This window comes from Heterocephalus glaber, unplaced genomic scaffold (genome assembly GCF_053883595.1).
Source record: "Heterocephalus glaber isolate CG9 unplaced genomic scaffold, H.glaber_assembly_v1.0 deba00000331, whole genome shotgun sequence".
NCBI classification, from domain to species: Eukaryota; Metazoa; Chordata; class Mammalia; order Rodentia; family Bathyergidae; genus Heterocephalus; species Heterocephalus glaber.
Genome location: NW_028258142.1, coordinates 19,988,600 through 20,014,301, shown reverse-complemented (window position 1 = coordinate 20,014,301; position 25,702 = coordinate 19,988,600). Strand labels below are relative to the sequence as shown.

General features: G+C 40.3%; 1 long non-coding RNA gene across 1 annotated transcript; it reads left to right on the top strand.

Moving 5' to 3' along the window:
* The first annotated feature begins 1,366 nt into the window (after nt 1-1,366).
* On the top strand, nt 1,367-24,160 carry LOC147830049 (uncharacterized). The gene is made up of 4 exons (XR_015443275.1): nt 1,367-1,910; nt 9,824-9,924; nt 23,091-23,113; nt 23,922-24,160. It is a non-coding gene; the product is annotated as an uncharacterized LOC147830049 (long non-coding RNA).
* Nucleotides 24,161-25,702: the final 1,542 nt, after the last annotated feature.

Sequence of the window (25,702 nt, the reverse complement as noted above, 5' to 3'; positions counted from 1 at the left end):
AAGCACATTCGGTGCTTACCACATTCCTAAAACAAGGTCTTACAAGATTTTCTAATTCAAACCTTACTGGTAGCTTTATCATTATTAAGAAAGTAGTACACAGTTTTACCTGCTTCGTGGGGAGGATGAGCTGCTTCGTGTTGGGAATATTCAAGAAGGAGCTGAGGCTGGGGATTCAGCTCAGTGGTGCCACGCCTGCCTGGCAAATGCAAGGTCCTGAGTTCTGTTCCCAGTACCAAAGAAAGCAAAAAGCAAAAAGGAGCTGAGGGTCCCTAGGGATACCTTCAAGATCTTACTTCCTGAGCAAAGGTGCATATGACAAGAAACTAGAGTTAGAGATATTCAAGTCACTGGAGAATGTGAGAATGTGGGATACAAAGAGCAATCAGAGTTGTGAATTTCTATGTCAAATTGAAGCAAATTTAGCCTGAAATTGCTGCTATTGCTAGCAAAATACCCACCAATATGGTATAGAACAACAACGGTGAAACTTTTAGAGACCGAATGCCCAAATGGCAACCCAAACCCCACTTATTTATCGCAAAGTGCCAATACTGCAATTAGACCTGAATGTTGAGGTTTTAGTTTAGAATAAACAACTCATGCACGTGGCTCATGTGCCCACAGAGAGTGCCCACTGAGGCACACATGCCATAGGTTCACCAACACTGGTACAGGAGTTGGTTAAAAGAGAAAAGCATTGAACCAAAAGCTAGGAGTTTTGAGTTCAATTCCTAGCTCTGTCACTAAGTAATTACAAGATCTTGAGTAAATTTCTTCACTTTTCTGGACTGACATAGAACTCATCCTTTTCAGCCTCAACCTTTTCCCTATTATGCACTTGTTTAGACTAAAACAACCTACTTCCCATTGTCCACAGCTATTAGGGGTATGGTACAAAATGCAGGTATCAAAAGGCCTGGGACTTTATAACCCAACCCATAGGTCAGATGATCCTCACCCATAGCAAAGCAAGAACCAATTTGTGCAGTGCTGAAGATAGTAGATGATTAGGGAGCAGAAAGGGGTGACATTGTTGGGAAAAACTTTAAGCAGAGCTTGGATGACACTTGAATTGGCTCATCTAGGATAGGCAAGGCTTGCTTGACCTGGGGCATAAGTGAGATTATTTTAAAGTGGGAGACAAGTACGGAATCAGGGAAGCAAAGCCAAGCACATCTTCTGAAGTAACTTACTTGTATGGAGAAAAAGATGAGCCTTGGGGTATAAGACTGACTGGAAAGACAATAATGAACCTGATCATGAAAACATCGAAAAATAAAGAGTTCATATTCAATACAGGCAGGTATTTGGAATTCTAGAGCACATGGGAGATATGGTGAAGCCTTATAGAGAGGGAAGAGAATAATAAGGTCGAACAGGATCAGAACAGAAAAGAGGAGGGGAAGAGGGAAAGAGAAGACCTCTTTGCAAACACTGAGGTGGTTTAGGAAGTGAGGTGTGAGTGTGGAAGAGTTGTCAGGCTGAGCCTGGCTCTGGGACACACCTTTTTATGAAAACAGGAATGACCTTTCTTAGTCCAAGGTTTCTGATACCTTTATCTCTAGGCTTATCGGGAACTTCACCCCATTTATATCTTAACTAGTTCTCTCACCAGTGGACCTTTGAGCTTGCCTTCCCTCCTGGTTTTCTCCCATGTGCTTACAAAAATGCGCAAACCTGACAAGAAAATTCCACATCTACTTTCAGTATTCTCCTCTTCCTCCCCCGCCTCCTATTTCTTTTTCTCCTCCAGCCAGTTTTGTTCAAGTAATTTTCTTTTTCTTTTGTTTTTTGAGATAGGATTTCACTATGTAGTTCAGGTTGGGCTTGACCTACTATGCAGCCCAGGCTGGCCTTGGACCCGTAGCAATCCTCCTGCCTCAGCCTATCAAGTACTGAGATTACAGGTATGTGCCACCATGCCCAGCTCGAGTAGTTTTCTATATGTTGTATAATTTACTTTTTTCACTCTTCAGCTACCAAGCTGTCTCTGCTCTGCCAAGTACTTCCTTCTTCTAAAATTCAACAAATGCTTTTAGTTCTTACCTGGCTAGACAAGGGAGCTGCAGTTCTTGTCCAACTCCTCTTCCTTCCTTCCTTAAATAGCTAATTGTTTCTGTCCTCTTCTGTCCCATAGAACCCCTGGTTTGTCTCCTACCCCTTGATCTCACTTCCCCAGCCCTGAATTCTCTTCATGGAGATTGATCTTCTGAGTGTAAGTGCTGCTATCCACCTGTACCCCCGGTTCCATCCTGGGTTCAATTTTTTTCTTGCTCTGCACACTTCTGTGGGATCGTATCCACTCATTGGACTAAGACAACATCTACAGAAGAGATCTCACTTCAGAATTTTAGACTCAATTCACTGCTTCCTGGGCCTCTCCACTTGGATATCCCACATATATTTCAAACTCAACCTGTTCAAACTTGAATCTATTTTGCTTACCCCTGCCCCAAGTAAACATGTACCAACTCCTCCTCCAATATGCCATTTGTTGAATGGCAAAAGTACCATGAATAGCCACACCAGAAAGCCCACCTCATCTTCTACTTCTCTGTCTCTCTCTCTCTGTCTCTGTCCTCCCTCTCTCTCTCTCTCTCTCCAATTTCTCATCAATTATAATCATGTTAATTATACTTCTTCCAGGATTAAAAAATCCCCAGTTAGGCTTTCTGAGAAGAAACTTTTTAATGCTCTGCTCATCTGGGAGATCATTGATAAGCTTATCAGTATACAAAAAGGAAATTTTTTAATAATCTGTATATTAGGAAAAAGAATTTAAATATTCAAATGGGTTTACTGATACAATAATACCGGTATTGAATATATTCTTGGAAGTCTGCTTTTGAAGCACTGAATTACATTTGTTGCAAAAATGTGGATTTAATACTGGTGAATGTGGTAAGTTAGTTCTAGAAGCCCTAGGAGTAACATCTGCTACTTGGTGATAAATCATCAGTTTTAAAGCCCCAAAGCCCTGATAAAGTAGTAAGGGTATAGCCAGCTGGAGGTAGCCTGTAAGGTTGGTTAAAGGGTATTAAGGTGTCTGTTGGAGGCTGATTCTGATTTTCAGAGTCCTTTTTTTGTGTAAAAACTTGGCTCACCCAGAGCCTCCCAAGGAGGGTTGCATCATCTTACCTGCCAAGATCCTGCTTTCAAGCCTATTTGTGGCAATAAATTTCATGAAAGCAAAATACCATTGGCTACTGAATTGTTTTTGCCATAAATCAAACCTCTTAAAAGGGTATGGTGGTTGATCTGTGTTCCCCTCAAAGATGTCCAATCCCTAACTTCTATGTCCTGTAAATGTGACCTTATTTGGAAAGAGGATCTGTAATTAGGTTAAGAGGAGGCCACACTGGTGTAAAGTAAGTCCAAACGTAGTGACTGGTACCCGTATAAGAAGAGACAAACTTGGACTCAGAGACACACAAAGAAAGCTGTGCAAAGACCAAGGCAGGGATTAGAGGGGTCTGAACTATCTGTCTACAAGCCAAGGAATGCTGGGAAGCGCCAGACGCTACTAGAAGCTAGGAGAGAAGCCCAAAACAGACGCTTCCATGGAACCTCAAAGGAAGCCTTGATTTGGAACTTTTGCCTCTACAACTGTGAGACAATACATTTCTGTTTGTTCTAAGCCACCCTGTCTATGGGGCTTTTCTACAGCAGCCCCAGGAATAAAACACAACAGAGCATTCCTAGGAAGGACAGAAATGGGAGCTGAAAGACACACAGACCTATAAAACCCTCACCACAGATTAAACTGACACTGCTCTCTTAGAGCTCTCAGACCCACTTGCTTCTCCTAAATAGGCCTCCTTACATCTTGCCTGCCTTCTGTAGTGGTCTCCTGCCTGGTCTCCCTGCTCCAGTCTCACACCAGAAAAGGGGAGAGCTTAACTTTGTAACAGTCACATTTAGTGAGAACTACGCTCCTGACACTGCCTTAAACAATTTAGCACAGTGTGTAAAGTGCAGACAGAATCCCAGTGAAGATCCTAATCTCTTTTACCTTACTCTTCACAAGAGCCCTATGCAATGAGTAGCATAGTAAACCTCATTTGGGGCAGAGAGGCAGTAGCCCAGAGAAGTTGAGTCATTCACCTGAGGCCACACAGCTACAATTTGAACCCAGTTCTAGTTAACTCATGTAGTCTTTACTGTAATATTGTAATGCCTGGGGGAAACCACAGTAAAAATGCCTGAATGGCCAGAGTGCCCTTTGAAAATGGGAAGAGACATCAGCTTTATTTCTCGATGGAGATGCTAAAAGTCTAAGATCTGTCTCAAATTGAGTTCCAATATGAGTCAAATAGCGGATAAGAATGGTCATGTCCCAGGCTTTCTCTTCCTCTATGAATCACTGCTTATCTTTCCTCAGCCTCCTCCAGCCTGGGCTGTGAGCAGAGTCCTAAGGTTTCTGAGCCCTCTCCTGTGGGGACCTGGATTCCCTAGGGTGATTCAAGACTAAGCCAGAGTGTTATCAGAAACTTTCCCAAGAGTGCAATGAAAGTTAATGTTTATAAAGTGCTCTGAGAGATACTGATAAAAGATGTTAAATGGCATTAATAGAACACATTCTCCGGGCCCCATGTCTCTCTCTGGCTTGATGGATATGCGTCTCTCTTGCCCAGTAGGTGGACGCTTTGCTTCAGATGAACTGAGCTCATTAATTAGGATCCCGCCTGCAGTTTATTGTGAAGGATGCTCAGTGATTACTGTAATTAGGGTCCTGAGCCAACCCTTAGACTACCTCATGGTAAACATATGGGGGGAAGGGAGCTGGCTCCTTGAACCCATTGTGTTCCTAGTTGCCAAATTCAAGCCCATTATCTTGCACAGACAGGCAGTCTCTAATAAAATAAGGAGATCGCTGATTTCCATGGTGCTTTTTCTTAGATGCCTCCCTGTAAACACAATAGTGATTAATGTATTGCTTAACAGAGCTTCTCTATTTCCAGACATTAGCATAATTCTGGACCTGTATCAACTCTATACATCATATCCATTCAACATCTAGTAGATTTTTAAAAAGCAAAATCAAGCTCCTTTAACCATTTGCCACCAACAGCTACTTCCATTAACCAAAGAACCTGGAGTTCCTTCAACACAATTTTTCTCAAAACTGACTTCACCTGAGAAGTCTACGGGGAGCATTAAAAACTTCTGATGACCAGGTGCCACTTTCAGAAATTTTGATTCATTTGAATTTGGGGTGGGAACCAGGTATGTGGGGGGGGGGGTCTTTTGTTTTTTCCATTTTCTGTTTTTCCTTTTTTGTTTCATCCTTTAAATAGTAGGCTTTATTCTATAGAGCAGATTTGGGCTTATAGAAAAATTAAGCACAGAGTACAGAGAGTTCTTCTATATATAATACCTAAATTTCATATAGAAGAATTTTCAAAAAATCCTGAGTGATTCAAATGTACAGGTGAAGCTAAGAACTCAGTTTTAGCATAACCACTGGACAGTTCCTACACAGCTGGACTCCAACAATCCTTTTTTTTTTTTTTTGGTACCAGGGATCGAACTCAGGACCTTGCGCTTGCAAGGCAGGCAGCAGAACCACAACAATCCTTTAAAAAATAATTTCTGATTAAATCACAGCCCAAACTCTCAAATTTTCTCAATTCTTTTTCTTAATGTAACAGCACATGCTTCAGAACATGATTGGCATTCACTTGAACGCACAAGACTGAACTCAACACAGTGGACTGTGCCTTCAGACTGCATAATGAATGGTCTTATCAGTTATTACAGGTCTTGGAGGGTTTTCTTCCTTGTTAGATTAAAGGGAATATAAATAGAGATAATATAAGCAGTGGCAGTCTAGAGCTCAGTTGGAATGGCTGATGATTTGCAGAATTTAAAGAAAATTACCATGTTATTTCTAAAAAGAAGTTCTTGGGGTATTTTTAACATTAGTACATATGCTGGATGTGCTGGATGGATAATTAAGTACAATGAAGGCCAGCAATTAATTTAATGAAGAATAGAAAATATGAAAAATGTTTTATAGTACCTTAAAAAGAGATATACATTTTACCTTTGGGTCCACATCACCTGTTATTCATTCAAAAATTTTTATCCAGTCCCTATTATGTTCCAGATTCTGGGTACTATGGCTCAACAGGAGCAAAACAAGCAATAGGGTTGCTGTCAGAGGGCTTTTACTCTGACAACATGTTACAATAACTGTTCTTTCACTTTAAAGTTACCATTGACATTGTCTAAGAATAGTTGGGTACTTTTGGAAATGTGAAATATTATGTAAATTCTAAACATTGACATCTCTATGGCCTTTCTCATACCAATAGCAAAATACAAAAGAATCTCCAAAATTCACTATGAAGTAGTCTTAATTGTTAAATTTGACTTTAGAAAAAGTTAATATGCTTTGAAATTGATGAGCTGTAACAGCTGCATTGTTAAAGTATAAATTATATAATATATAGAAATAAAAAATTAAAGTTCTTTTCATAAGATTAATACCTTCTGGACTTTTTGGTTCTCTTTAAGTTGATAACCACTTGTTTTAGAAACTTCTGAAAAAAAATGAAATCTTTATTTAGTGAAGGGTACTGCTATCTATCGATTAGCTTTTGCTGCATAACAAAGATCCCTTAAATGAAACAGCTTAAGACAGCACCATTTTATTTAGCTCAAATCCTGCAGGTTAGCTGGGAGTTTCTTCTTAAATGGCTCAGCTAACTCCTGTGAGGCACCCTCATGTGCTTCTGTCCTGGTGGATGGGCTCTCTCACATGGCTGGTAGTTGGCAGCTGGATTGGACAGGGTCCCAGTCAGGACAGATCCTCTCAGCTTCATGTGGCCTCCCATGCTCCAGTAGACAGGCCTAGCTTCTTCAAGTGGTTGTCCAGGGTTCCAAAAACCAAAAAGAGAGTGCAGGTCCTAATGCTCAACTACTTTTCAAGTCTTATCTTGTGTCACATTCTCTGTTGTCTCTGGACAAGGTCTGAAGAGATCCCTCCAGAACAGGAAATGGGGACCTCAACTCATTCCTGAAAAATAGGCTCTTGGCTTCTCCTAGAAAAGTATTCCAGGATACTTCAGTGAGAGGCGTAAATAGATTTACTAGGCAGAATTAAGGAAGTACCCACTCGGAAAAAAAATAGAGTCTGGATCCTCAAGAGAGAAACCCATAATGGTCAGGGGCTGGGGTTTTTATGTGGTGTTGGGACTGTCTTCAAGACCAGATGGGATGTGTTTTCTTGGTGTCTATCAAGCTACCTGGTAGTGGACTAGGTTAGAATGCAAACCATTTCCATCTGTTTGAAGTTTAGATACATGGTACCCACTTAATAGTACTGTTTCCTTGAGGTAGAAGACTGTGGAATTAGTGAATCTATAGTATCAGAGGAAAATTGACAGGCTCAATTTACAGATGAAAAGCATGGACTCAGTTTACAGGTTGATTGTATTTTTAAGACTCTTAGGAATTTTTGGAATGAGTTCCTTGGAAGGGAAAAACAACAGACTTAGGGATGAAAAAAACCCCACTATAACCTTGAATAACTTTGACCTAAAGCTGCAGGGATTTTTTTAAATAAAATTTTTAAATTACATTTTTCCTTGTCCTTTTTCTACTTATCTTTATTTCTTCAGCACTACCTCACTATTGTCCCACTGATCAGAGCAATTCATATGGTGGAGCCCAGAGTCAGAGTGGGAGAGAACTACAAGAGTGCAGAGAAGGAAATTATTGGGCTCATTTGTGTAAACCAGCCAGCCCAGTACCCCATTGCTAGAGCACAGTTTTCTAGGGAAGAATCTCTCAGAAGTTGTTATTTTTTAAGGACAGTTCCTACATTAGTCCTGATGCCCATTAAGATCAGCTCAGAACCAGGATTCATCATGCACAGGTACAAGCACCCAATAATAAATGTAAATGGATTGTATAACTAAAATGTACCAATAAAAGAATTTAAAAAAAAAAAAGAAGTCGTATAGAAGGTTTTATCCCTTCCCAGATAAGAGATGCTTACAAACACTTTGGCCTGGCTACAAAATTGAATCTTTCTATTGCTTTGCATGAATAAACTAGATCAGGATTATAAAGTAAAAAAAAAAAAAAAGATCAGCTCTAATTATGCCCAGTAAGGATAGCTTAGGAAAGGTGGCACCATATCATTGCCCTTCCTGCACTGCTGACATCAAAGGTACACGCCACTTGTTTCTGCTAGACTGTGTTGAGTTTCACCCAGGGGCTAGGCTTTCCTACCTTAAAGTAGCTTCACAGTTCTCATATGTACCCTAATCTCCAACAGAACCAAGCCCCTGGGTATTTAAGGGAAAGATATTTGTGTTGTGTTGTGAATCTCTCTCTCCCAGGACTCATACACAAACTTACTTCTTGAGCCAGAAATGTGAACGAGTCACTAGCACAATCACTTGTGGGAGATCAGAGAATCAGAATCCATGGGGACCAGGTAGAGGAAGAGGCTCAGGAAAAACTTCTATTTTGTCAAACCCTGAGACCGCAATGTGAACGAGCCCAGGCCAGACTACTGAAGCACTGGAAGCCACGTGGAGCAGAGATCTGTCCCAGTTGGGACCCTGTCCATCTGCCAACTGCCAGTCCTGTGAGAGAGCCCATCCACCTGGGACCAAAGCATGTGAGAGTCCCTGATGGATTAGCTAAGCCATTCCAGAAGAAACTCCCAGGTGACCTGGAGAATTAGGAATTAAACAAAATGGCAGAATTTTAACATACTTGATTTAAGTGAGGTTTGTTATACCTCTTGAGCAGACTCAGATTGAAGGTCTTCCCTTAGAGACAAGAAAGTGTAATCAGGGCTGGGGATTCCAGTGCCTGCCTTGAAAGAGCAAGGTCCTGAGTTCGATCCCTGGTACCAAAAAAAAAGAAAGTGTAATCAGAAGATTCCAGCATCTACATGTCTGTGTTTGGAATTTAATAAAATTATTCCATAATGTGCTTTGGATATCTCATCTGAATATAACTGCCACAAATCACTCCATAGGCTCATGTAGAAAGCCATGGAATCTAATGGTTACAACAGGTTCTTAGCAACAGACCCCTGAATTCCTACTTCCATGATTTATTCCCTGTGCCACCTTGAGCTTAAACCTACATAGACCTCTCTATCCATATTAGTGTTCTCCAGAGAAACAGAGACAAGAGAAGAGAGGGATTTTAAGGAACTGGTTCCAAAATTGTAGGGCCTACCAAGGCTAAAATCTGTAAGACCAGCCAGCAGGTGACAAATTCAGATGAGTTGATGTTGCAATGTGTTGTATCTGAGTTTTACAGGACAGCAGTCTGGAAACTCAGGAAGGGTTTCCATATTGCAGTTTGAGAAGAATGTTTTCTTCTTTGGGTAACTTCAGTCTTTATTCCTAATGCCTTCAACTGATTGGATAAATCATATCCACATTCTGGGGAATAACTCCACATTACTCTAAATGCACTCAATTAAATGCTAATCATATCCACAGAATACCTTCACAGCAACATGCAGAATAGTGTTTGACCAAACAACTGGGTACCATAGACTAAGACACATAAGATTAACTACCACACCATTCATTAAAGGAAAGAAAAGTAGTACCCACATCATAGAATTGTAATGCAGCACTGTTACTCAGGCATGAGAATGGCTCCTAGTGTTAGTCTAAGTCACCATTATCACCCAAGCCCTGAAGATGCAGGAAAGAGTGTTTGCCTATGAAAATATGGGGTGAGCAGGTCTGGTGGTCATGGCAGACAGGTTGTCTTATTCTTTATAGAACCAGAGCAGGGCACTTGGGGTTAGCTTTAAACTGATGTTTGTTTTCAAAAGGAAAGGAATTCATAAAGAGCTCTGATCCTTTAAGACTGAACTATTGCTTTGGAGACGAATCACCTAGCAACAGGAAGATAATACTGTCTCCCTTCCAACAGGTAAACCTCTGGCTTATCTAATTGAAATTTCAGACTTCCTGCCACACTTCTGAAAAACTATCACTTTAAAGGGATCAAATGTGCAAGTCAAACAAAGTCAAATTTGAATGTGCTACTTTTCAAATGGCAGGCTAATGAGATTTTCATTGGGAGAAGATATTCACATGTTTACAGCTTATAATTTAAGGAGCTTTGTTCCATTGGCATTCACTGGCTCTCACAAAGAGTCTGCAGTAAAAATCCCATTTGACTCCTGTCTGGGGATCAAAGATAAATGTTAAAGTGGAAACAAAGTGCAAATTATAGGAAAATCAAGAATATCCAGACTTTTTACCGTGTTGACTTATCTTTTATGCTTCCCTCCCTTTTTGAGGACCCTCCCCACCCACATTCATTACAGATGCTGGCCATTCTACCTCTGGCACAGGGCTGCTCAGCTCCTCTATTTCCATCCCACTGCCACTGCCTTTTTCAGGGATACTAATCAGTCTCTGCCAAGACTGTCCTGATCCAATCCACCCTCCACACAGCTAGCTGGCCAGTTTTATTATGGTAACACACAGCCTCTCCTCACTCTACTTATCACTGAATTATTACTTTTTTTCAACAAAGTTTAAACTCCTACGGCATTTAAAACCTTCTCATGCTATGACCTCAAATTTTCTTTCCAAATGTATTCTCATTGGTTCTACCCACGAGTTCCAGCCAAACACAAATTTCCAAACTGTTTTGATTCCTCTAGAAGCTCTTTACATGCTCCATCATTGAGTCCCACCAATTAATCCAGACCAAGGTCAAATACCATTTCCTCCAAGGAGTCTTCTTTAATTTCCCCTTCTTGTAAGCACAACTAGACTCTGGCCTTTCAGTTATACCTCTGCTGTGATATTTATCACATTTAGGTATGTTAACAGGGCACACTGGCTTTGGAGGTAAAGACAGGATTTGAGACCCAGATCAGCTGCTTTCTAGCTGTGTTGCCTTGAACAAATCACTTACCCTTTCTAAACCACAGATAGTGATTATCTGTCATGAAAAATGAGGTATTCATTGGTTTGTGAAAGTTAAAAAAGCTAAATCATGAAAGGTACTCAGCCCAGAGCAGATGCCAAACCTTTTAGAGACTGAGTGCTAAACTGAAACCAAAACCCACTTATTTATCCCAAAGTGCTAACACTGAAATCAAACCTGAATACTGAGGTTTCAGTTCAGAAAAAACAACTCTACATTAATATCTTTTGTCTTAAAAGAAAAAAATGTAATAACATGTGTGCCATAGGTTCACCACCAATGGGCTAGAGCCTGGCACAGAGCTGATAGTCACTAAGCATTAACTCATTTTTTTAAAATCTCATTTAATTTGTGTTATATTCCTTTTGTATATCCTCCAGCCTCTTTTTCCATCATAAAATCCTTTGTAGGAAAAAAATCTATATCATAATCTCACCTACTCCCACTCCCCACAGTGAATTCCATGCATTAGTACTCAAAAACATTTTGAATGGGAGGAAAAAAGCCTTTTATTAGAAAAACCACACTCTTCTTGGCCTTCCCTTAACAATCTATCTAAAATGGCTCCAGCCCATCCCAGCACCCAAAATCTCTTCCCAGGCCTTTTTAAAAATGATACTTAATTATCATCTGAAATTACAATATATATCTATTGTTTTGTGATTTGTTTTATCATCTATATTCTTACCAATATACATGCTTGAGAGGTAGGGACTCTCCCGCATGTTTTGATTATTGCTGAACCCTAGCATTTAGATCAATTCCTTGTATAGATCAGGAATTAAACAAATATTGGATGGATGGATGGATGGGGATTTTTCCTTCACTCTTCTGAGTTGCATCCCTTTGTAAATTTGGGCTGCTATAGCAAGATACCACAGGTATTTTGGGTAATTTACAAATGAAAGAAATTTACTTCTCATAGTTCTAGAAGCTAGGAAGCCCAAGATGAAAGCACTGGCAGATTCAGTGACTGTTGAAGGTTCATTCTCTGCTCCTGAGATCATGCCTCATTTCTGCATTGTCTCATGGCAGAAGGGCAAAAGCCACTCTACGAAGCGTCATTTATAACAGCATTGATTCCTCCTAACCTCCTCCCAAAGGTCCGGCTTTCCAATAGTACCCACATTGGCAATTAAGTTTCAACGTGAATTTTTTTTTGGAGGGGGAACATATTCAGAGCATTGCAATTTCTAAACAAAGTGACACTTATTGTTGACACCTCAAAGCTAGGCTTATGGAGAACAACTGGAATATTTACCAGACAATTTTGTTATAAAACTGAGAGTGTGATTAGAAATGCACAGTGGCAACTATTTATTTATTTATTTAACCATACTGGGAATTGAACCCAGGACCTTCACACTGAGCTACATCCCAAAAGTTATTTTTTATCAAATCTACTGATTCATTATTGACACCAACCCAACCTGTGCTCAGTCAAAGAAAATCAAATGCTGTAAGATTTAGTCTGTGCACCTGAGAGTCTTACAGTCTAGTTGAGGTCATGAAACAGATCTATTGAGTGATTATGTCTTATGAAGAAATAAAGAGAAGGTAGGACAAAGTAACTACATTTTCTGTCCTGCCTTTATTACATTACATTCCAAGAATGTTGTTGGAGTTTAGATATAAAATGTCCCTTAAAATGTCTCCTGTGTTTGGAAGGTGAATGGATAATGGGGTGCTACACTCAGCAGTGAATATCTTTGATGAGTTCATATCAAAATGTGCTATTAGGTGGTGGGCTCTGATTGCAGTTGGGTCTCTGCGGGAGTCCCTGGAAGGGTAGATTCTCATCCCCACCTCTGTCTCTCTCTCTCTCTCTCTCTCCTTTTCTCTGCTTCCTGCCTGCCATTACATAAGCAGCTTTCCTCACCAGGCCCTTCCACCATGCTGTTTCTACCTTGGAGCCAGCCAACTTTGGACTGTACCCACTGGGAACTAGGAGCCAATAAACCTCTCCTCCTATAAGTTGTGGGTGTCAGGTATCTTGTCTTAGAAATGGGAAAGTGGCTAATACAATGGTATAAACATAACGAGTGCTACAGGAATGAAGAGTTCTCAAGACTAGAGGTTGGGAGACTGGGAAAAGTCATCCTGAGGAGGTGAGATAAAGGAAAGTTAAGGCTTACACCAGACATAGGAAACTCAAATATCCCCAGGGACCAGGGAGAGAACACCAATGAATGAGAGTAACTGCAGGATCAAAATATTAATTATACATGTCCACTATGGATGGGGTAACCATACCCATCTTCTAGTAGGAGGAGGAAAGGTCTATGGTAATATAGACCATCTGATTTTTCAAGAAAAGTTAGAAATCCAGACATTCATAAGAAATAGCCAGATTTTTCAATGTTGGCAACAAAGGTAAACACTGCTGCAGGTCAAGTAACTCCACCTTCTGGCTGGGTTGGACCACCTCTTTGCAGCTCTGACCTAGGTCACCGGCAAGGTCAGAGATGGCAGCTGGAGGACCATTCTTTCTTTTCCTCTGTCACCCAAACCTTTGCATATCAAATGCCTCTAGGTTTACTGGATGCAGAATATACTTAACCCCACTTAAAGTGATATTAGATAGAGTGCCTTTACTTTGCATAATTCCTTAATTTTGAAGAGGAAGTTTAAGATATTTGTCCCCCCCCCCCCGCCACATGATTCGCTCTGTCAACAGTAATTGTCCTGAGCCTCTGGCACCCTAGTGAGAGTCATGGAAGAGCAGTTGGCCCTGATTAATTAAACCCTGTTTGCTGAGAGCAAATGGCAGGGCCCTCAATCACACTTCATGCCTCTTCTGCCGCCTCAGGAGGAAGCTCGGGTCTGGGATTGCAAAACTTCTACTATAAAAAAGCATTCCTCCTTACTTACTTTTTATTTTATTTTTACTGTAGAAAAATGTACATACTATTTCGCATTTACCTGGTTTTGAGAGTACAATTCGGTGGCATCAAGTACCTTCACGGTATTGTGAGACCCCCATCACCATTATCTATTTCCAGACTTTTTCTTTATTCCAAATGGAAACTTGGTATGCATTATACAAGAACACTCCATTTCTCTCTCCCCTAGTGTTCTCTCTCTCCCCCCATCCCTTTCCCTTTCTCTCTCTTTGTATTGGGGTTAGAACCCAGGGTATTCATACTATGCTACATTCCTAGTCTTTTTTTATTTTGAGACAGGATCTCACTAAGTTGCCCAGGTTGACTTGATCTTGCTATCCTCCTGCCACAGCCTCTTGAGTAGCTGGGATTATAGGAAGGCACCACAGTGCCTGGCTTTAATTCTTCTCTTCTTTCTTTCTTTCTTTCTTTCTTTCTTTCTTTCTTTCTTTCTTTCTAATTTGCTTATTCTAGGTATCTCATATAAGTGGAATATATTAGTAACTTTCCCTTCGCTGAGACACAATACCCGACACCCACAATTCAGATGATTAACTTGGCTCATGGTTTCAGGGTATTCAGTCCCTGGTCAGTTGGCCCCAAGGCAGAAACATTATGGTAGAAAGGTAAGGTGAAGCAAAGATGCTTAGTTCATGACAACCAGGAAGTAGAGAAAGGGAATAAAGCCAGAGAGGAAGGGGCCAGAGAGCAGATGTGGACCCCAAGGTCAGACCTCCATAATCCACCTAGACATACTCGTAAGTGTTCCTTACTGAGCCCCTGACCTGTTTCTAAGCTGATCAAATTGATGATCCACCTTAACTATCACACAGAATCATTCAACATTTGCCCTCCTGTGTCTGGCCTCTTTCCTTCAGCATTATATCTTCAAGGTCATCTATGTCAGTAGCATTTATCACACAAGCTTTTGCTGGTTTTCCCTTCCCTTCCCTCATGTTTCCTTCATCCTCTTCTCTATTTTAGTTATGAAGATACACCAAAAAATAATATTTTTAGCACTAAAACTCCTTAATTATACATCATTCAAGCTTCAATTCTCTTAAGAGGAAAGGATTCTGGTTTATCCAAACCTATGATTTTCAGACTGTTTACACTTGAAACTTGGCACGGTCATTAGCTACCTGCTTGGCTCTAGGAAAATGATTTAACTTTTCTGGGCCTTCGCATTCTCATCTGAAAAACCAGAATAGCAATAACTCTTAGGAATGCTGATATGTTTGCACAGACATGCACATAGCAGCTCCCACTTACTCAGAAAACTTTGAGTGCTTTCATTTCAGGGACTGGTTATATAATAAAGAACTATGCATCTATTTAAATGTATAAGTATTTTAAATAAACAAAATAATTCATTGAAATAATCCCTTGTTATTCAATAAGCACTATTTACTAATCAGAAACTGACTGGAGGAAAGGACCACATGTGGTAGAAAGAGTGGCCAGAAGCTGGGCATGTTTAACTGGAGGATGCACAATGGCCTCATCCTCACTCTGGAGACTGGAAGCAGAGCCCTCATCACACAGCAGGGTCACAGTACCACTACCAAAGGAAGCAGAGGGAAATATTTGGAATAAAAAGCATAGGAATGAACAGAGGGAGGAGGGGGGAAAAAGGAGGAATCTCAGCAGATCGTGGCTCCATGTAAGCACAGAAATCCTGCCACACACCCCACCCCAGGCCACAAGAGCCTACACCTTTTCAACAGCTTAGCATTGTACAAGGGGTACAAAGGCAAATGAAGTGATAAACACAAGGATGGAAGTACTTAGGATACCAAGGACCACAGAGGAGGGACATCTGAGACTTAACTAGTTGGGTCAGCAAACCTTCCTGGTACATGAGACATCTGCCCTGGATTTTACAAATGGAGTAGCAGTTTGTGGGTCAGAACACACAGACAGGGAGGGACTCTCCATGTATAGTCAAATGCATTCGGGAACATTTAAAATTTATACTCTCGTGTGCGTGCGTGTGTGTGTGTGTGTGTGTGTGTGTGTGTGTGTGTGTGTGTATCAAACCTAGGGGCTCTCCACCACTGATCTATATCCTCAGCTCCCTCTCCCCATTTTTTCTTTGCTTTTTCTCTTACTCTCTCTCTCTTCCTCTTTCCTTTCTTTCCCTCTTTCCTGATTTTTCCTTCCTTCCTTCCTTCCTTCCTTCCTTCCTTCCTTCCTTCCTTCCTTTCTGTGGTTCAGGAGATTGAACCCAGAGCCTTCTCTCTGAGTTATATCCCCTTCTGTTTTAGCCTCCCAGTGTGCTGGGATTATAGGTCTGAGCACCTGACTGCTTTTAAAATGTTTTGACACTGCTTCAAAATAGCTTGGATGTTAGACATGGTGGTATACACTTATAATCCCAGCTACCAAGAAGACTGAGGCAAGAGGATCACAAGTTCAAGGCCAGGTTGGGCAACTTAGTAAGACCTTGTTTCAAAATTTAAAAATATATCAAGAAGGACCTTTAAAATGAAGCTGAGCTTTTCATGCAGGGTGCAATCTACTGGAAATGTAGCACTTATGTGAAATATTTGTTTCCCCCACAGTTTTAATATAAACAAAATGAGTACCAAATAAATTTCCCACTGAAAGATTATTGTAACTTCACTGTATATAAACAGATTTTTATACTTTATTGAAAGGGGACACCTGTACATTCTTCCATCATCACTGTAAAGAAAAATAAATGATTATATTCACAGACAAAAATAATTTAAAAATAAAAAATAAAAAGGCTGGAGATGTGGCTTAATGGTAAAGCACTTCCCTAGCATGTGTGAGGTCCTGGATTTGATCCTTAACACTGGGGGAAAAAAACTGGAGAGGCATGAAGGAAGAGTTTCGTAAGGAACTCTAGGCATTATGCTAAGCTACCTAGATATTGCTAGTGGGAGCCAGAAAAGGGTTTAATCAGGACAGAGTATGCTCAGAGATCTCTGGACTTTGAAAGATCACTCCAGCCTTAGTGAAAAATAGATGGTAGACATAGAACAGGAGGCAGGGACATTAGCCAGGAGGGAACTGAAAACTTCTGATGAACATCTACCTCAGGGGACATAGAAGAAAAATCAATACAGTGATTCTTTTATTAGTCTTTGTAGTCATTCATTTAACCAGGGATTTAGCTCAGTGGTGCCGCTGCCTGCCTCACAAGCGCAGGTCCTGAGTTCGATCCCCAGTACCAAAAACAAAAGTAGGTAGATATAGTCATTCATTTAATATGTAGTTCATAAGCATTCCACTGTTAACTGAAGCACTGCATTAGTGTAACTTTTAAGTTTCATGGGTTTCATTATCTTTTTGATCCCCAGTGTAGCTATATAAGGGGTAAGGGGAGATTCTACTATCCCTGCTTTACAGATGAAGAAACTGAGGCTCTGAGAAGTGAACTCATTTTTCCCATGATTAAACAGATAGCAAGCTGCAAAGACAGGGTTAGACCCCAATATATTTACTCCAGCCCAAGATTTCATTAGCTCAAAACAATTTCCTTATATGAAAACTCAGGAAACGTTAAATTGGCTTGACACCACTCAATCAGTCATTGGGATGGAAATTTTCAAAGAAAGTCAAAATTTTTAGCAGCTACCAGAATTCTCAGAGTTATGGATCTGGACACAATGGCCTGGCAAACAGGAAGCAATGCAGAAATGTTTCTGGCTTGTTTTTAAATAAGCAGTGAATCCACTTGTACACACACACACACACACACACACACACACACACACACGCACAGCTCTGGCACAGTGAATAAGGAAGTGGCTGAGAATGGCTTTGCCTCCTCCCTGCTGCGGCTAAAATTGGTGCATTAGATGGAAAGGCTAATAGTGCTGTGATGCTCTGCCTCCACCACTAAGAAAACCGAAAAGCATTTGGTGACCTATTTAGGCTTAATTTGCTTTTGGGCTCCTCTGCTAGCTCTGGGAGCTGAGATGTACACTGTTGCTCAGCTCATTAATATCCACTAATTTTGTGTGGAGCCTCCATTCTCCTTCCTCCCAAACTTGAGTGCCTCCTAAAAAGCCAAGGTCACGTCTTCCACCTCTTGCTAAGTACATCATTTATTTGTTGCTCCCAGACCTACTTGCCCAAAAAGCATTTTCCATTCAGAGTTAAATCTGGCTGATTCTGCCCATGTACTTACATGACTGGGTCTGAATTTTACTCCCATAAAAAGAGATTAATCCTGCTGTAAGAATATTTTCCATTTGGAGAGCACTTTGGGCTGAGAGACCTGTTCAAAGCCACATTGTTTTGATGTCGCCTTTTAAAACCCAGCCACTTTATCCCGTATGACTTTGACCATGAGGCCAAAGGATAGCCACTGGACCCACCTGCTACAGGGGACAGACTTAAAGAGGCAATTTTGTTTTTTAAACCACCGAGAAAGAGGGTGCTGAAACCCCAAGTTTAGTTTAGGTGGGACTTGGGAACAGCAACAGTATTCAGGTTCTTTTGATCCTTTCATTGTTAGTGATTTTCTCCTGTGTAGGATTCTGCAGAACTCTTCAACTCTTTCCCTTTGATTTGTTCCTTCTTGACCTCCCCCTAGTGGGGTCCAGCACTTTCTCTTTTATTTTCCAGCCAGGTTTTCCCTAAGTTGTCCAGGCTACCTTTGAAACCCAGCCTCCCAAGTAGCTGAGCTTCAAGAGTGTGCCACCACAGACAGCTTCAGTGGTTTTTCTTTTTCCTGAAACTACTACAGACCTTTCATGGACTTTTAATCATTAGTTCCAGAAGGTCCCCTTGGTAAATCACAAAATGAACATACCTTCAGGGAAGGAGTCGTTGCCCTTCCTGAGCTGGGGGCCAGGCACCCCTTATCTTCTGTTGCCCTTGCCCTACGCAGGGTTGCACATTTTCCTTTCCAACCTGGCTGGCCCTGGGGCTTAGCAATGCTCCTCTGATTCTTTTGTATGTATCAATAAAAAAGCTAGCCCAGCGTACTGACCCATGCCTCTAATCCTAGCACTTGGGAGCCTGATGCAGGAGGATCACTATGAGTTCCAGGCCAGCCTGAGCTACATAGCAAGACCCTATCTCAAAAAAGAAAAAAAAAATTACTAGCAGTTGTTCCATAAGGTAGCTCATGCTTGTAGTCCTAGCTACTTGGGAAACTGAGGCAGGAGATTGAAGTTCAAGGCCAGCCTGGTGACTGAGTGAGACCCTATCTCAAAACAGAAATAAAAAGGCTGAGAGCACTAATGGGTCCCAGTAACACACACACACACACACACACACACACACGGCTCAAGGTGTGCCCCTAAAATGCCATGACTTGTGAAAATTGCAAGATCAACCTGCTTAACCAGGCATTTCCAGAGGGGAAGTCTTTTGACTAATGTTTTTAGACTGTTTGCTTACTCTCCATCTATCACCAATTCTTGTCTGTCAGTCCCAAGCAGATCATCCCTGGGTAATGGGTATGCTATAAAAATAAATGGAATAAATAAATTAGTTTCTGTCTCTCTGAAATAAATCCAGTTGAATTAGATGTTTCTAAATTCACTCAGTCTTGAAGAGGATAGTGGAGATGTTAATGAAATGAGAAATGGGCTTTTTATTTGTGCAAAAGCCAGAAGATGGAAAAAAGTCATTCAAAAAGGCATGAAAAATTCAAGGAAGAGAGTCATGTGTGCACAGAGAATTGGCTTTGTTATTTTTGAGGAAGTGTCTCCTAACTGCCTTTTTCCATAGTCTCCATTCAGCTTATGTCTCTAGAACCTTCCATTGAGATTTGAATGCAGGTCTTTTCAGGCAGTCAGTGGCAGTTTGTTGCTTGATAAATACTATATATGCCCAAAGAGAAACTAAGATTATTTCCCTCTCAAAATAGTATATCTCTGGGGCTGAGGGTGTAGCTCAGTGGTAGAGCCCTTGGGGCCCTGGGTTCAGTCCTCAGCACAGAGGAAAGAAGGGAGGAAGGAAGGGAGGGAGGGAGGGAAGGAGGGAAAATTTCCCATTATGAGGTTCATATACTTTGAATAAACAAAGTTCTACTTTGGTTAGACACAAGGCCTAGAAACACACACACACACATACTCCAGTGTCAGGTAGCAATGCTTTGTACCAGGCACTTCCTAAGTTTTTCTTTATTTTGCTGCTGGAGATTGAACCCAAGTCCTCATGCATGCTAAGCATGTGCTCTACCACTGAGCCACATCCACCCACATTTGTGCTTTAATCCTCCCAACAATCCTATAAATTAGGTTCACTATAATTTGAAGAAATTATGACTTTCACATTCTAAGATGTCATCTGATAGATTTTAAATGTGTTGTACAGTCAAGATGAATAATAAAATAGACACTTGATATCTGTGTCTACAGAAGTGTATCTATTCACTTTTGGTCTGATTTAGACTTCAGTTAGTCTAAATCCTATTTTTTTTCTTTTTTAGATCTCCCTGGCAACTTTAGCATATGCAGTATTTACAGAGCATCTACTATGTATGTAAGACTGTGTTGGCAATTGTTGGGGAAACCAGTGAGATGTATCTAATCTCACTCTATCCAGTTACAGTGAGAACCAACATGCCGACTCTCATTCACGTCCTTCTGCCCCCTCAACCCACAACAAGTCAAGAATAAGGGAGCTCTCAGATGGTCAGTGCCCACTGGTACCTTACCTGCTTCACCCTAGCCTAGGCTCTGCTTTCTCCCTCCTAGACCATCCCATACATTTCCTAATTGAACACAACAGAATGGATTGTGGTAATGTATTCACATTAATGGACCATAGGGAAATGCACAGTATCTGTAGGTTGTCAAAACAAGAGGTCGAGTGGATCTTCACATCAGTTAATTCTAATTAACAAGTGAAGTTGCCCAGCCAGTCAGGGTTCAGCATGAACATTCTGAGGAAGAGGATGTGACTTTATTGCAGGAAGACAGCTGAACAGGAGCCGGTCGTTAAAATAGGTTTGATGGGCGGGAAGCAGAAAGTGAGCTATTCCCCACAGCAAAAGCAAGAATCTAAGTGCAGAAAATGATGAGATCTGCAAAGCAGAGAGGCCCTACCACTGCACGTATTCCAAAACTGTCAGTGTGCCCGAAGCCTTAAGTTCCTGAATTATCTCAGCAGGCAGGATGACACACACTCTCATCCATTCAGCAAGTATTCACTGAGCGTGATGGAGTGGTGAGGGCAGAGTGTGGACAGACTCAGTCTATCAGGGATGGATCCCAGCCAGAAGCAACAGGACCCCTCCAACAGGGGCACTTGGTTCAAAAGTATCTTCTAGGAAGACTTCCTCATCGAATTCCACATTCACTAATTCTGCTGCTCTTCAAAATTTACATATTCAATCTGTCCTTTTTTTTTTAATCAAAATGGCATCTTATATAAATGGAAGTCATTCTGAAGTTAATAGCCATCTCCATACAAATCAAAACCACTAAATACCTTCTCCACAAGTCTAGGGGAGATGGGCTGACACCTAAGAAAGTACAAGCATTTTACTTTGGGATGAATTTTACCTTCCCTTAGGGTAGAGGATGAGTGAGTCACAATAGTATGGAAAAAATCTGGAACAATTTCTTGGTTGTCTGACATAATGCTAGGAAGGAAGTGTGATTTGTCCTAAATGGAGGGAGTGGGGTGCATAATTTAAGAAGAAACTTAACTGATGCACGGTGGGAGATCATGTGCTGAAGATATATAAAAGGTGATAGAAATTTGCAGAAGCACAGTCTATATGTTACCCATATATTGAACATATTTGAAAGTAAATATTAGAACTATAATTTTATTCCATGAAATTTATATTTCTATTAAAATGATTTTCCATTTCTATAAAAATGAAATGAAAACTTATTTCCTTTTTATATGCCTTGTTCATGTTCATAAATTCTTTGTTCACCTAATCCTCTAGGAAGTGGTTCTCAAAACATGGACCCTCTGCCCACAGAGTGGGTTAGAAGTTCTTCCTAATCATTGCCAACCAATCACCAAACTTTTTCTCAAATGCTTGAGTAAGATCAACTGATAAATAACTGCTTCCATGTTTTGCTAAATTTGGCATTTTAAAACTAAAATTACAGTGGACCCAGGAGTTACAACCAGCCTGACATAGGAACAACTTAGGTTATGACCAGAATTTTAGTTTCAACTTATATCTAGTCTTGAGTTACAACCCGAATACAGGCCACTTGTGCTTCCAGATGGTCTCAAATACAGATTTAACCCTTAGAGAGTTCTGGAAGGAACATTACTATATCCTTTCCTATATGGGGTTAATTAAGAAATCCTGGGCCAATGTCTAAGAACACTGAGATCAGCCCGTACACAGGTCAGAGACTTTGAAGTCTGTGTAGAGAAACCTGAGCCTTCAATTTACCAACTTCAGTTACCATCAGCCTTTACGAACGAATTGAATTCATAAGTCAAGGGTCCACTGTAGTGTTTTTCAGAGTTTATAGAATTTAGAGATAGTTCCAGTTCAGTATTTTACTAATTTATTATTTTACTAACGTTATAAGACTTCTACTGCACAAATGTGTATGCAAATAGTTAAAATTCCTACAATTTGTGAGAAAGATACTTATTACCAGTACTGCTTTGAATTGATCATGTTTTCTAGTTGCTGCTCTTCTTGCTTAATAGCAAATTATTGTCAGCTTTGCTCATCATTATCAGTTTAGTTTGTTATGAATTGTTTTTAACCCCACAATATGTAGTAATGAATATTTATGAATTTTTAAGCTATAATTTTCCAAAACTAGACTCTGACATGTATGCAATGTGTTCAAGTATGAATCATCCATACCCTTATTGCTAAAGCAGATGTACACATATTTCCCCCATAATTTGTTCATGTGAGAATATTTTGTTGGTAATGTTGATAGTACACGACCTTATCATACAAATTATAATATACCATCAAGATAAATCCAATATAATGATTGCATTATTTTGTTTATATGATATTGTTTTAAAATATAAAGGCAAACATGAGCCAATAATTTGTTTCTATTATATGAAAAATAAGCACTTAATGTATTTTTGTTTGTTTTTTTTTGTTTGGGACAAAGCTCTGATGATCTTTTCAACATAGAAATAAATGGGGCAAGTCAAAATTGTGAATTCAAGGTCAATATTTCCCCTACTAGTTCTACCAGACTTTAATAGATATTCTACAAATAATGGAGTCTTTATTCAAGTAAATTGGGAGAAAGTGATACATGTTATTGTTTCCTTTTTATAGATTTGCTACGCCTTTTAGCACATTCTGATGTTTGTTCATTTGTTTTGCAGTGCCGGGACCTTATGCATGCTAGGTGAGCACTCTACCACTGAGCTACATTCCCAGCCCCCGTGATGGCTTTTTTATACCAACATAGCTAGGCCAGGATGCCTAAATATTGGGTTGAATACTAATCTGAAAGGTATTTTTAGATATAACTAACATTTAAATCAGCAGACTTTGAGTGAACCAGATTACTTTTTATAGTGTAGGTGGCCCTCATGTAATCAGTTGAAAGCCTTAAGATAAAAAAGACTAACCTCACTCAAGGAAAGAGAATTCTGCCAACAGGCTGTCTTTGGACCTGAACTACAGCATCACTTTTTCTTTGGGTCTTCAGCCTGTTGTCCTGCTGACTTATACTGAAGATTTGGACTTGCTAGCTTCCTCAATTCACTTCAACCCCAAATAAACCCCATAGTTGAAGATTTAAACCTACAGTAAAGATTTTGGACTTGACATCCTCTATAATACTATGAACTGATTCATGAACCAATTCTCTCTCTCTCTCTCTCTCTCTCTCTCTTTCTCACCAACCTCCCCACTGTTTTTCTAGAGAAACCCAACTAATATACATATTAAAGGCCATGAAAAGTTCTGCAACTAAAATACACCCAGTTTAATCCAGTATTTTCCCAGTTTAACCACAAAACACTTTTTTATATAATATCTATTATCTCAAAACAGCTTGGAAAGTACTTTTCTTCAACTATACCTTAGACAAAGATTTATCTGTAGCTTATGTTAGCACCATTGGACTCTGAATGTGTTTTATTCAAAACTAATAACACAAGTATTGGAATAAAAATTACCCACATTCTTTTTTTCTGTACGTGGCATAGGCAGAAGAAAATAACTACAAGTTATATGAACACAGTGATGCAAGATGTCCATTCTGGAGCCAGTTTCATGTGTAGTTATGTCTTATGAAAAAATATCTATTATGAAATAAACCCCATGGCTGTTCTTTTTGTAAAATGTTCTCTTATGGATATCTTTGTCTGTTTGGGTTCCTATAACAAAATTCCAAACTGGTTGACTTATAAACACACATTTATTTATCTCCCTTATGGAAGCTGAGAAGTCCAAGGTGTGTGTGGACTCTGTGTCCAGTGAAAGTCCATTTCCTGGGTCACAGATGGCTCTTTCTAGCTGTGTCCTCCTCCCATGGTAGAAGAGGACAACACAGTTCCTTGGGCCTGTTTTATAAGGGCATTAATCTCATACATGAGATCTCTGCCCTTGTGTTCTAATCACATCCCCAAAGGATTTCAACACATGAATTTTGGATAATCACGAACATACAGCCCACTGAAATGGCAATCCCTGGGGACTGAGGAGACATACTGAAATACCATCAATTGCAGTGTCATTGGCACAAAACAATGCATGATAGCACAGAGCCTAAAATGATCAGATACCCCATGGCTCCTTTTTATCTTACTTTCCTTGAATATGTTTCAATAAATGGTCTTTGCTAAGCCCAGATATTTTTCTGACTATATCCCCTACCCAAACCCAGCAAGCCTTCCCCCTCCCCAGTAACATGAATTCAAACACCCTGGCCCTCTGCCCTGGATTTAAAGCATTATTTATTTTGACCAATGCTTGCAATTCCTACAAGACTGAAATGTCTCTGTGAATGTTGGGGCTCAGAGCTCAGTAAACAAAAATGTTTCCCCTTAGTATGCTGAAAGTTCAAAGCTGAAGAAGAAAATCTCCGAAGCAGGATGGTTTCTCTGACCTACTCCCACTCCCTCTCCTTAAGCTGGCCATAAGAACTAGAATTTCTCTGATCCTTTCTCCTTGGAAGTGAGCCATAAAACCTAGGAAGGTGCCTCTCTAGTCTTCTCCCATGTTTCCTCTTTCCAATACTCTCCCAACTAGTTCTACCAGACATTAATAGACATTCCACAAATGCCTATTAATTCATAGAATGTCTTTTGACAGGTGTCCTGCCTTATACTGGGAGGAAAGAAATGTCACACAGGGACTCCAAGAGGAATCTGAGCAAATAGAACCTGCCGAGCTCCCCGTAGTTTATAACCATCAGATCATCCTGTTGTCTAACAACTGTTCATAAAAACAAAGCCTTCATAGGTCTTTGTTCTTCACCTTTTTTTTTTTAAGTTCTGGAGATCAAGCCCAGAGTGTTGATCATGCTAGGCAAGTGCTCTATTTCTGAGCTATATTTCAGTGTCTTCATTTCTGAGGCCTCTTGTGTCTGAAAACTTATTTTACACAAATCTGTTATGCTTTTCTCTTCTTAATCTGTTTTTATTACATGCATCTTGTCTTGAACCTTGTGATGGGTGAAGAGAAAGTTTTCTCGCCCACATGAGAAGGGCTATTTCTATCTTGATCAAGATGAACTCTGCAGTCCTAGGGCCTGGGGACCCATGGGAACTCTTGAGTGAAGGAATAAAGAATTGAAGGGTTCTTCCTTCTAATTTTTCTCATGATTCCATGCAAATTATCCCTTTGTAGCTAAATCAGAGTGCTTTTCTCTACTCTGCTATCTCTATAGGTCTTCATACTTAAAAATCTGTGCCAAGGGCCCATGAGATCGTGCTCTGTGTACACATGTATATGAGCACGTGCACACACACATACACACATGTGT